The sequence below is a fragment of the Bombus bifarius genome, unplaced genomic scaffold (assembly GCF_011952205.1).
Source record: "Bombus bifarius isolate JDL3187 unplaced genomic scaffold, Bbif_JDL3187 scf7180000009243, whole genome shotgun sequence".
NCBI lineage: Eukaryota > Metazoa > Arthropoda > Insecta > Hymenoptera > Apidae > Bombus > Bombus bifarius.
This window is the reverse complement of record NW_022884989.1, coordinates 3,635,008-3,647,297: the sequence shown is the minus strand read 5'-3', so window position 1 is coordinate 3,647,297 and position 12,290 is coordinate 3,635,008. Positions and strand designations below refer to the sequence as shown.

The 12,290-nt window shown below is 39.4% G+C and overlaps 1 protein-coding gene and 1 long non-coding RNA gene across 13 annotated transcripts in view; one reads left to right on the top strand and one right to left on the bottom strand.

Moving 5' to 3' along the window:
- The window catches only part of LOC117214667, a 73,091-nt gene extending 72,724 nt beyond the window's left edge, over positions 1–367 (bottom strand). For 3 of the 4 annotated variants that reach the window (XR_004488921.1, XR_004488920.1, XR_004488919.1), the window contains exon 1: positions 311–367. This is a non-coding gene — a long non-coding RNA (uncharacterized LOC117214667). The other variant, XR_004488922.1, reaches the window with a different exon arrangement.
- The window catches only part of LOC117214663 (Down syndrome cell adhesion molecule-like protein Dscam2), a 124,520-nt gene that overhangs the window by 38,678 nt on the left and 73,552 nt on the right, over positions 1–12,290 (top strand). The gene's annotated exons all lie outside the window — the stretch shown is intronic.

Genomic DNA, 12,290 nt, shown 5'->3' with positions numbered 1-12,290 from the left:
GAAATCAGTTAAATAATGTAAAATCAATATTAGTGTTATTTTATCTACCGCGTGTAATTTACACTCTAGGCTGAATATATAATTAGTAAATTAAATGATGCAAATGGACATTACGAATCAAATACTGTGCAAATAACTGGTATCCATATTGCTCGAGAGAATTATACACCTCACGAATAGCAAACTCTTAGTTGTGTTTCTGTCAACGAATTAACACGATAGGCAACGTTTACTGCAAACAAATCAATATGTGTATTCGATCGATGCAAATCCACTATTGTCGATGCAATTTCAAAGTAAATGTACATACTTCCGAGGAGATACCGAAGATTCTCTCTCACCGTCGTTGAAACGAATCGTAATTTGACAATATTTCACTATTAGGGTACTTTTTAAGACTGTAAACTGTTTATAACTCCGCGAAAATATCTACGCTTTCAAAATATCAAATACATCCGAACTTGTAAGAACAACTACCACTGCTACCTACATGTACATATACCACTACTTAGGTAAGCATTTACGAAAATATTTCTGATTGGTCGTATAAATAAACTCAGCTCTCTGATTGGTAGAGAACCTCATTGGTTAAGAAATCTGTCATTAAAATTTACATAATTTCAATAATTTCAATAATTTAACTAATTTAAATAATTCAAAGTGATTATTTATATGCGCATTCTAAAATGCATTAATTTTTTATATTAAACTAAACTCTTTTCCGCGATTGGCGTACAAACAAATACGACTCTCTGATTGGTATTAGATTCTTATTCGTTGAGAAAGTTGTCATATTAAGACTCAAGTATTGTAATTTGAACAAGTCGGAGTGATTCTTTGTATAGTTGTACGTATTAAATAATTAATTAATTTCGTTTCAAATATTTATAAATTTTCTAAACTGTGTTAATATGTTCCATCCAATCACTTACTTCTCAAACGTTATAAACAAATTTCCGGACTTTTTGTGTAACATCACGTGTTTATTTATGATATGTACCTACTTACTTATTTGTAATGAAAAATTAAGCAGACAACAGTGAGTTGAACACCAGACTGGTGAGTAAAATACGTTATTTCTTTTCATATTATTCATATCATGAATTATCTCCATGGTAATTTATATTACTTTATGACTACCAAAAGAGGTTATGTGTTGGTCATTTGAATAAAAACGCGAATGCCTCTGGACCCTTGTTTTACACGCACTTTCGATGTCCCATATTTACATGTCCATAAACATTTGAATACATCGTAATTTATTGGTATTGTATTATTTAATTAAATTGAAATAAATTTCCGCGAAATACGAAGGTTGAATGAACATATCCAAATATACATAGCATAAAATACTAGCACACACCACTAATATCAACACACACATGTTACGTTTTCTATATATTAAATATTCAATTCATATAAATAGACAATAACACAATGCAGAATTTTATCTAAAAGAATTAATTGACTTTAGTTTGTATTAAAGCCATTTTAATAATTTCCATATATAAATAGTAATATAATTACTGTACATATATATACATAGTATATGTATACTCTGTGTAGAAAAATTACTCAGCTTTAAATTGTATCATCTCAAGTGTGATATCATTTTCATAATTTCAACTCGTCGAGAATAGTTTTCTTGTTGTCTCACGTTAATCTTCTGGTCAGCATCTGCAGATAAACATTTTCTTCAGCAACATAGCAATTTTGTAGAATAATTAACCTAGCCTGTAACTTAGAAACAAAGCTTAGTTTGTAAAAAGTTTTATAAAAATGAATGGGCCATTAATAAAAGTTTTAACATTTTGCGGATCGAAAATAAGTCTCGCCGGTTCTCCGCGGACATTCTCTCTGTTATCCGTCGAAAGAGCAACTGAAAGCGATGAAAAATTGACTCCACTCGTTGAGCCGTGGCAAAGTTGCCGGAACTTCCGGCGACTTTCCTCTTCTTCGTTAAAAAAAAAAGGGGGGAAAAAGAAGAAAAAATCTCCGGGGATGAGGACGGGATAGCGGAATCCAGAAAAAGGAGGGCAAAAAGCCACGGAGGGGGAGACTTAGAGTGTTCCAGTTCGACAAGCAGAAAAGAGAAGTTTTGGCTCGTTAGTAGTTAGAAGAGTCGATAGAAATCTCGAAAGCGTCAGATTTTTTCCTGAATCTGACTTTATCCATACGTTTCATTCCTACAAGCGTTCTCGAAATTATGAACCGATGTTGCGCGAAGAAAATAACAACGTTTGATGACTTTCAGTTCCATTCGTGCTATTAAGATAAGTGAACCAGAAAGTAAAAGCGTCGAAGATAAATGAATCAAACGGAAATAATATCGGAAATCGTTAAGTAACTTTCAAACAAATTTTCGCTGATATAAAACTAATTTATATCGATATACAAGCTTCGATCAAGAGCGTACCATGTGGATGCCTAAATAGGTCATTGTTTTAGCTGGTTCGATTTCTCAAAAATGTTCAGCTAACGATGTCTATATCCTTATACCATGGCGAATGATTACCTTCGATGAATCCATTAACGTGCACTGATTAATAACGCGTATCGAACGTAACGAAGCGAACAGGAAAAGGGTACCATTTATTAGAATAGAAAGAATGTAACCGTGGAAGCAGGTACACACTACTGGCTATCTAATTTCGATCGTCTATCGGCCACGATTCAATACAAACCGTATAATTTCATCCGAATCGAAAACCGATAACGGTTGCGCGGACGTCTGTTGGGTCCAACATCAGCACGATTAATTATTCCCGAAAGTGTACTTACACGCAGGACGCGTTAAGCCCGACCACTTGCGTCGAATGTACGTAACAATGCACGGATAACTTTTTCTCAGTTTCGTTTATTGCGTGCAGCCTGGTATTTGTCGTGTAGATCCAGACGGTGTAAAGGGTAGGCGGTTTTATTAAACCTCGTCCGGTGGTACACGCTTAACTATCTCTCTGATATCGCGCCGCTACGTGCATACCTCTCTTTGAGATGAACACCATCCTCGAGGCAACCACCACCGGTAAAAGTCCAAGCAGGCAGGACTAAAAGAGGTCGACAACCCCGCCTTCGATAATTACCGTGGGTGGCGTGGGCGAACCTCTTTCTCTCTTTTCCTTTTCCTTCCCCGTTTCACCCTTTCTCTCGACCTTCCCTGTCCTGCTCTTCACGGTCTCCTCTACCTTTCTCTCTTTTCATTGCTGTTTCTCATCTCGCGTCTTCGTCGCTCCTTCGATCTCTCGTTATCGTCTCTCTTCCCTAACTCCTTCTAGTTCTCTCGTTCTCTTTCACGCCGAAGCTTTTGCGCCTCAGTTGCGACGAATCGATGGAGCGCTCTGATCGACCGATAAAAATATACCCGCGATATACATATGGCTGTATTATTTTGAAAACGGCCTGGTTCGCCTAACCTCTGCGTCGGTGAATGATCCCAGTAATGGTAAAATGCCGGTGAATGAGCATTTCTTTGAGCAAAACCTACGCGAAGGAAATAAAAGAGCGAAAGAATGAGAGAAAAAAGAGAAAGAGAGAGAGAGAGAGGAAGGTCATTGTTGAGAAGGTAGCCGTGGACAGAAGGGGTTGTCGTCGGTGCGGTAGTAGCAATACGTCGAGCGAAGGGAGCAATATTCTTTGATGTCGAAGACTCGACGTTTACCAACGTCACGAGGATTCCAACGCGGACATGGTTCGTATTCAGTCCGTGAAATATATCGTGAACCATGCAGAAAGAAACGAGAAGTGGCAAGAGGGCAGATTGGAAGGGCGAATGTGATCGCTGCAGAAGGGAAAGGAAGAGGGGAAAACACGTAAAGATATCCGCTCCAATGAATTCACGAAATAGTTCCCTGTTTCTGACAAAACTCACGGTTCCGTGCTAACCATCCTGAGAATTATTTTTCACAATAAAACGTTCCGCAACGCTGTCTCGCAGTGTTCGATTTATCGTAGAAATTGATAAAATTTAAAAGTTTCTAATGTACAGAATATGTTGAATATATGGTAGGTCGATCGAGTAATATTTCAAGCAACAAATATAAAATTCATAATGTAGAAATTCATACCAAGCGTGAAATATTTCTTTCTTCGTTCCTTTTTATCTCTTGCTCGAATGGAGCTTTACTTTTTAATCGATTATACATAAATATATTTAGAACCTCTGAAATTCACATTTCCAAATCTCCAAATTCAAAGATAAAGCAACGTGTAATATTCATTAAAACAAATATTTCCACAAGTAATTAAATTAAACTTAGAAAATTGATGAAATCTTTTAAGTAATTTATAATAATTTTTATAATATGGAAACAGATCATTCGAGTTAAAAAGTTATTTTTATTTTAACATATACCCAAACAAATCTTTTTAAACGTTATTGTACGCCTGTAAAAATTTAGTTCCGTTGTATAACTTCTAAAAAATAGTTTCCTTCTTTGTTAGTCATACAAAATCTGTATTCTGCATATTAAATTGCATCGTGTATTCGCTCTTATATAATTTCCAAATATTATACGCCCGTTATTGCTGCAATATACACATTTGTGCCGCATGTCATATTTAGACATGTAACATTAAGTGTAGGTAATTACTCGCAAAGGTATTTATCCGATAATATTTACTATCTTAATGCACTGTAAATAGGGAGCATCCATGAATGTAAACGCTCATTTGTTCAATTTACAGCGTTCGCTGTAAAGTTATGAAATTCATTTCACGCTCTTACCACGCGCTTTGAGGTAAGAAAAGCCTGAGGGACTGTGAACACGCTAATTGCGATTCGCCAAAGGCTGTTTGAAACGGTTTACTGTTCCAATTATTGCGCTGCGAAAGCTTGCTCAATTTCTAGAGTAACAGCTAACATTGCAAATAGAACGAATAAATTGTATCAGTTTCTCCGTATAATTACTGATTATAGGATGAAAGTAATCAGTTTTAAGATAGCTACCTCAAATTGTAATTACATTTCGAATACCTTCTAAAATTTAATCGTGCGTTTTAATTACGTTTTAACTTTCGTACCGGAATATTCGGTGGAAATAAACATTTCAATAATAATTATGCAGATTCGGTTGAATTATACGCATTTAATGCAATTTAATGCATTATTATCGTAAAGAATTTACCACGCAACTATAATTTTACGTTTCCAAAACATGAAAGGTATAATATAACTTTTAAGCACTGTATATTTCGAAAAATTGTTTATAAAAGAATATAACTATATAAAGGGATAAATCTATCTCGTTGGAGCTTCTCGATTATTTAATTCTTAATATCACCAGGATTAGTTTACGAAAAATTTCGAGAATGAACAGATGCTTAGCATACTCAATAACGTTCAATGAAACAGTAACAATCTGTCGCGAATTAATAGTTCGAATAGAAAAGTAGCCTATGTCTTCGTATTTCACAATACATTCAGGCTCCTATATATCGAAACAGCTACTTTAGACACTCTCGTGCACACACAAAGTGTCGTACTCTAGATAACAAGCGAAACAGCAAAGCGTGTGCAAGTTGATAGGTACACGTTGACCTACATCACGGTAATTCGAAGTGGCTCGAAAGCACTTTTCCAGCGGGAAGAATAGAAGAGGAGTAACAATCAATGGCTAATACGTGTCGAAGACTATAATCCTCGAACAGTTCTTAACGAGTTTCACACGTTTTATTCAGACGAGCAATTTCAAAGCGTTCTTTGCTCTTTGACGTGAAAAACAAATGAATTCGCCTTTCGTCCCATCTGTTCTATTACTGTACAACATACAAGCGGTTTGTTCGAATAGACATTTTTTTAACAGATACGTTGCTTATTTCGCGGAAGCTCGAAACACTGTAAAACGGATAACCGATGTCGAAAAGAGTGGGAACGTGCAGATAGCAGAGCCGCAAAGTGTTAACACTCGGCCCATGCGGCACAATTTTCCACGCAGTCTGCCGTGTTAATTCGCCCGTTCGAACAAAAATGAGAGAATACGTTAGTGGGGCAACTAGAGCAAGAGGACATTGAATCCGTCGCCATTGGGTGGAACGAAAAAGGGGGGATGAAAAAGAATGAAAGACGGAGAAAGCAAAAAATAAAAGTTAAAACGTGAAATTCCATCGTGCCTTGGTCAGTCTTCTGTAAACTACAACGCTTGGCAGAGATCAAAGGTCGCGAGAATTTGGCGCCAAACTGGGTCAACGGTGAAATCAAATATCATCGTACGATATATTAATGGGAGAACGGGTACCCGTTTGTGCCTCAAAGACAATCCCTTTTTCCCCATGGAACGTTGATTTAATTAAGAGTGCCGAGATTTAATTAATTTCAATATCGTCGGATCGGGTAGCGTCATTCGAGCGCGAATACTTCCCATCTATCTACAACCTAAGCGTCTGTAGACGGGGTGAAAAGTAATTAGCAGTAAATTTTTGTCGTTGCGCACGATCTGTACGTATTATATAAACGATACGTGGCACAACGTGGGCACAGTTTTACATTTTGCGGCCGGATAACTAAGCCGCCACAGTAGCAGAAGATGCACAAAAAAACAAATGTTCGTGACAGGAGATATATGATCGGGGAAAGGTTCATCGAACTGACCGACCCACCCTAAGAGAGCAATTTCAAGAACGCATAGAGCAGCCGCGAGCGGCGGACACGTTTATATAACGTGACACGTTTAATTGTTAATCAATACTAGCTGGTCAGACTGGGTGTAGTATTCAATATTGCTGTAGCGTCGCGCTTCAATTAGTTTTCGTAGCGCATGTATCGTTACGTTAAACGGATAGGATCAGCCTTAACGACTAGGCTAGACGTCCGACAAAAAAGGCTATTTGCCTGGGAATGTAACTTCGTTTAACTTTACGACCGATGCGGACATCTTTCGCTCGCTCACTGAGATTTCCCTTGCGATTCGTATAAAAATTTTTATCGTTCAGATCCATTCAACCGTCTCCTCTTTCTTTCGATGTCGCTTTCGTGATTCTACTCATCGACGTCATTTCCGCACAATTTTCTAGCCTAAATGATATATCGGATACAGTGGTTCGTTTTGGTAAGAAACAGAGGTAGCGTTCGATAACTGTCGAAGAAAATAAAATCTCGGACTGTATCGATTATTCATCGTGACGCACGTGCGACGGGTGGCTGGCCGTGGTGATAAAAAATCGAACACAACGAAATTCTTGCCTGAGAACGCTAGATATTTTTCCGCTACGTACGCGTTTGCACGTATGATCCGTTCGCGTTCCGCGTGTGCAAATGCGCGCGGATGCGCGCACCACATACACGTTTCACCTGCGGGCTTTTAAATTCTGCGCGATTCGAATTCATTTCGAGCGCGGCCAAGCCGTTATCTATGCGTGTGGAGCTTGCGGTTCCCGGCCCTGGCGTGGTAATAACTCCAGCGTAAAAGGGGGATGGGACTGGCGGAGGGCGCGAGAGAAACAGCGAAAATACGGTGAAAAAAGAGGGATGCTGCGATGGAAAAGCGATAGGGAGGAGAGAGGAGCGAGCAAGAGAGATTGGTGGGGAGAGCGTACACTACCACCCTCCAGGGATAGCTTGCGGAAGGTACAAAGGTACAAAGCCCTGGTAATATATTTTGGATTACCTTGGCTGGTCTATCCCCTCATTCCCTTCATTCGTTCCTTGTTAGAAGTATTCAAGCGTACTTCTAACGAGACTACGAGTACAAACAAACACCGTATACCTCCTGGATAAAGCAGACGGAAGGAAAAGGGCAGAGGATGTCTTAGGAAACACGGTACTTGCTTCCATTGCGATCGCTGGATTAGTATTTCAGACGCAAAGGCTCGTGTAACTTTTTGCGGCGAGGTACTCCTGCATGTTATTCGTAATACGCTTGTTCCTACGATTATCGTTAGAGTAAAGATAATTGTGCTTTCGTGAGAAATTCAAAGAAAAATGTGTAGAATGTGTACGTTTGAATGATAATTAATAATACGTATGAATGTAAAAATATATAAAACATTCAGAGTAGAGATATATGGCGTATATATAGTGGGTAGATGAAACGTCTATCTTGACCATGTTTCTTTAGTTATGCTCATAAAAATATGAATTTGTATAAACATTCGTGATTTTATTTATTATCGTTATAGAACGCTTTGACACTATGGGTTCTTGCCATCGTCATTTCTTTTATAATTAAGATAATTAGAAGATCACTAGTATGAACAGTTCTATTAACCAATCAAGCAAATGAAAGCGAAAAGAAATCATGTAGGTTTGATAGAGTTCGACGAGTTATTCGTTTGATATTTTTATAAATCGACTTGAAGATAATCCTTCAAAAAAATGTACAAATACAAGGAATAGATATGAAACTCAAAGTAGCACAGAATACTGTCCTTTATTTCGAGCAATGTACTTATACGCATCAACACTCGGCGGTCCCTTCGATAATAAAAAGTGTCTCGTATTAATCAGATTCTTCGGTCGTATACATAGATAATGAGATAAGTTTCAGAAATCGTTGCATAAAAGCGAACGATTTTACAGTTATGAAGCTGATCGAGTTTAAACGAGTTTCGCGTTCAAAATCAAACAGTCTATCATCGTTTGAAAGTCTATACGGATGGCATTACATCAGAGACGAGACTAGAAGTTTGCTCGCAAGAAAGTGAAGTCAACAGGTGCAAGACGACACAGTTGCTCCGTTTGAAAAGGCTTTCAATTCGAAAGATAAACATTCTGAGCATATTGTACATACAGATATGTCGATAACTGCAGCGGATAATAATATTTCGTTATATCTCACGACATCGAAACTATTCCCGTTCTCAAGTCGACGGCTGAACGCTGAAATCGTAGATCGACCGTGTGAAACATTTTTTATCGAAAGAAATTGTTTCTGTCTAATTTTCCGACTACTTCTACCTACTGCTTACTTATTCTTATGAACTTAAAACACGATACTCTTCGTACTAATTAACGTTTGTTTGATTCTAACCTCGTAACGGTATGCATAAAATTCATTACAATCGAAAACTTTATCCGTGCGCAACGCAATATCGATTTCACTTGTTGACGAATGTTTCCCCGTTTCTCTCGAATTTCACTTTGAGCAGGAAAATTCCATGAATATTGCAGACACAGGGAAATAAATTACGGCTACAGATCGGTCTGTTCGTTAGAGGTAGAATCGCGAAAATATAGCGAAACCTGAATACATCGTTCCCGTTAGTTTTCCAACTATCGCTACAGCCACCATTTTGTGTTCTATAGAATCGTTGGTGCATCAACTCGATACTGTAAAACATTTCCCTCGCGGGTCCTGAACCACGATCCCCCTCCTTTCTTCCTTTCTTTTTCTTTTTTTTTTTTTTTTTATCCGAATTACCATGCACTTGTGCTGTATGTCGATGCTTGTATAAACGCATTCGACCGTCTCGTTGCGATTCTTCCTAGTCTATCCGTGTCTGTATTCAACGTTTCTTTTATTCTTTTATCGCTCATTTTCCTTTCTGTGCTACTTAAAGGCTCGCTCTTACGTAATTGCACATTTGTCCAGAATCGGACTACTTGGTTTCGTGTACTGCATAATTTCACAAGCTTTTTGCCAACGAACATTGCCAGGGTTCATAGCAAATGCAAATTCCAACGAATCTAGCCATCATGCAGCAGATGGAACGCGTTATAATGTATACGAAGAATTATGTATGCTTTTTGTATTATTTCGAACGAACTTTTGCACGGAGCCGAGTTCTTTTGAGTTCTTGCTCGACTATGATCTTCCCGTGTTCCTTGAAACACAGGCAAAGTGTACATTTATTTCAGTTAACATTTCATGGCAACAAGGAAGTTTATATTTTCATACTGAAAGCCGGAATAGACGACTCTGCAAATATCGTATTTAATATTCATGTTTTTATTTGGAACTTTCTCTTTACTCGTAATTTAAATGTACCGTGAGGATTCAATCATACGAAAGATTGTTTCTTCAAACTTTGAATTTGTCGAATCGATTACATATTTAACACGTATTAAAGGAAAAGAAAGCTGTCGATTTCATATATTCAATGTTGAGAAGATTTGCGATAAAAATATCAAAACCACGGAAAAGGTGTATCTTGACGACATCGCGAATAATATATCTCGTAAACTCCTTGTGAGTTTAAATTTGAAGAAAGTCTTCCGAAAGTTTCTGGAAACGTAAATTTACGAACAATGTCATAATACAAAAATTATTTTAAGAGAAACAACTCCGTTCCGAGAATACTGGAATTCTAGAACTAATTATGATTCCTATAAATTTAGAATAATGAAACTAGTTAGTCGACAAGGTACATTGAATCCTATAAAAATTAGTCTCAGTTGAGAGAATGGCGTTTCGATCCAAGGCGTACCGATCTAATGTTGTAATCCTACCAACTGACACGATGCTTTATAAAATTTATATCGTTCATTTCTTAGACAACAAAATACCATAAACTGTTTCTATTAATAATACCATAAATGTTTCGATTCTCCATTGCATGTCCGCATCTGTTCAAGCTAAATCCTGGATCCTGAAAACGAAAACGATTTATCATTTTTTCTAAGCCATTCGTTATATCATATTTCTACCAACAACAAATAGACGAGTCAAACGTAGCAAACATCTGCGGTACGAATCGAAGAATTATTTGGAAAATACAAATATTTGAGCATATCCAACATCCTTCGCCATCCTTTCTCCCGTTACGCTCTCTTTCTTCCAATTCCCTTCGAAATAGATCTAAACGTATCCTGCGATCAAATATAAAGGATGTTTCCCGTTTCACGGCTTATCCCTCTCCTCATACATACGTATATTTATCCATATACGCGTCTATATTTACTTTTTCCGACTACGAACAGCGCATACACAACGCTCAGACTTTCGCGTGCTCTTCGACGGATAAGTCTCTCTTCGAGATATTTCTTTTCCGTTGGTAAGATGAATCTCGTAAGGAATATCAAACGACGTACAGGCCTGCGTGATCCGGAAGATGCGCAGCTACGATATACAATATACTTGGAGCGAATTCGTCCGGAGGTAAAATCAGCCTCGCGAAATTGGAAGGGAGAAATGGTCAGAGAGAAAGAGGCGAACAAGCCCCGTGGAAATTTTCAAGAACTTCGAAATAATTCATGCGCGAGGAACCGACTCCGTATCGCTTCGGAGACAAAGGATAGCCCATCCCCTCGGAATGATCAGCGACGCAGAGAGAAAGAGCGAAAGACACAGAGAGAAAAAGTTCGGTCTTGCCACAGTTAAATGTGCTTCGAACGTTCTGTCGTCCGCTCACAAGCCAAGGCCCGGTATTTCCGGTCGTTCTGCCGCCTCATTATTCCCTGGCCATCTTTGTTCTTGCTTCCCGAGCAGCAAGAAGCCGGTGCTGCTTCGCTTTTCGTACGCCGCCCGCTAATATTTTCATCAAGCACACTCCCACACTCTCGGCTTCTCCTTCTCTCTCTCTCTCTCTCTCCCCTCTCTCCCCCGCCGGCGTAAAATATTCTTCCGGCGTGGTGGTCGTTGGCTCGGCCAGCCGGAACGAGAGAGAATCGCCGAAAAATTTATTCCCCGCGAAGTCTTCCTTTTCTCTATCTATTCGAGCGTCGGGTGGTTGGGATGGGTCGAGACACGGGGATGATATAGCTGGGAAGATCGCAGGTTGAAGAGAGAGAGAACAAGCTCCGTGGACTCGTCGGATGCGAGTAGGATAGGGCAGTGCGGCGGAAAGGCATCCTCGTCGAAATTTCCAGACGAAAACTTTCCGCGCGGCGATTGTACGGCGCAGACTTTCAGTCCGGGCGCGGAAGAAAAGCGGACGAGAAAGATGAGGCACGAAAGATGAAAGGACGAGGAACCGACGGAGGGCGAGCTCGAAGCTGAACCGATGTAGAGGCTGCTGCTAGTGTGTTAGAAGGAGAAAAAGGAGTACCGCTGGATGGAGACAGGCGACCGAGGAGGGTGGCGAAGGAGGTACGCGAGAGGGTAGAAGGTTGTTGGCGCGCGCGAGTCAAAGAGGCGCACATAAAGCGAGCAACGTCTACGACGCGCGGTAGAGGTAGCCGAGGGAATTGCCTCGTCCAGAGACCGCTCGGCCTCGAGATTACCGCTAAATTTTTCGTCGTTTGTCAGCCCACCCTCTTGCCTCCGCGCCATTGCCGGGCTGGTAATTTCAACCATCCTATGAACATTACGGGCCTTTATATGCCGATATTTCAACGTCGAGCCGGTGCGACCTCGTGTATTAGCCCTTCGCTCGGACATTCAGACCACGATCCGTCCAAGAAAAGAGGTAGAAGATGA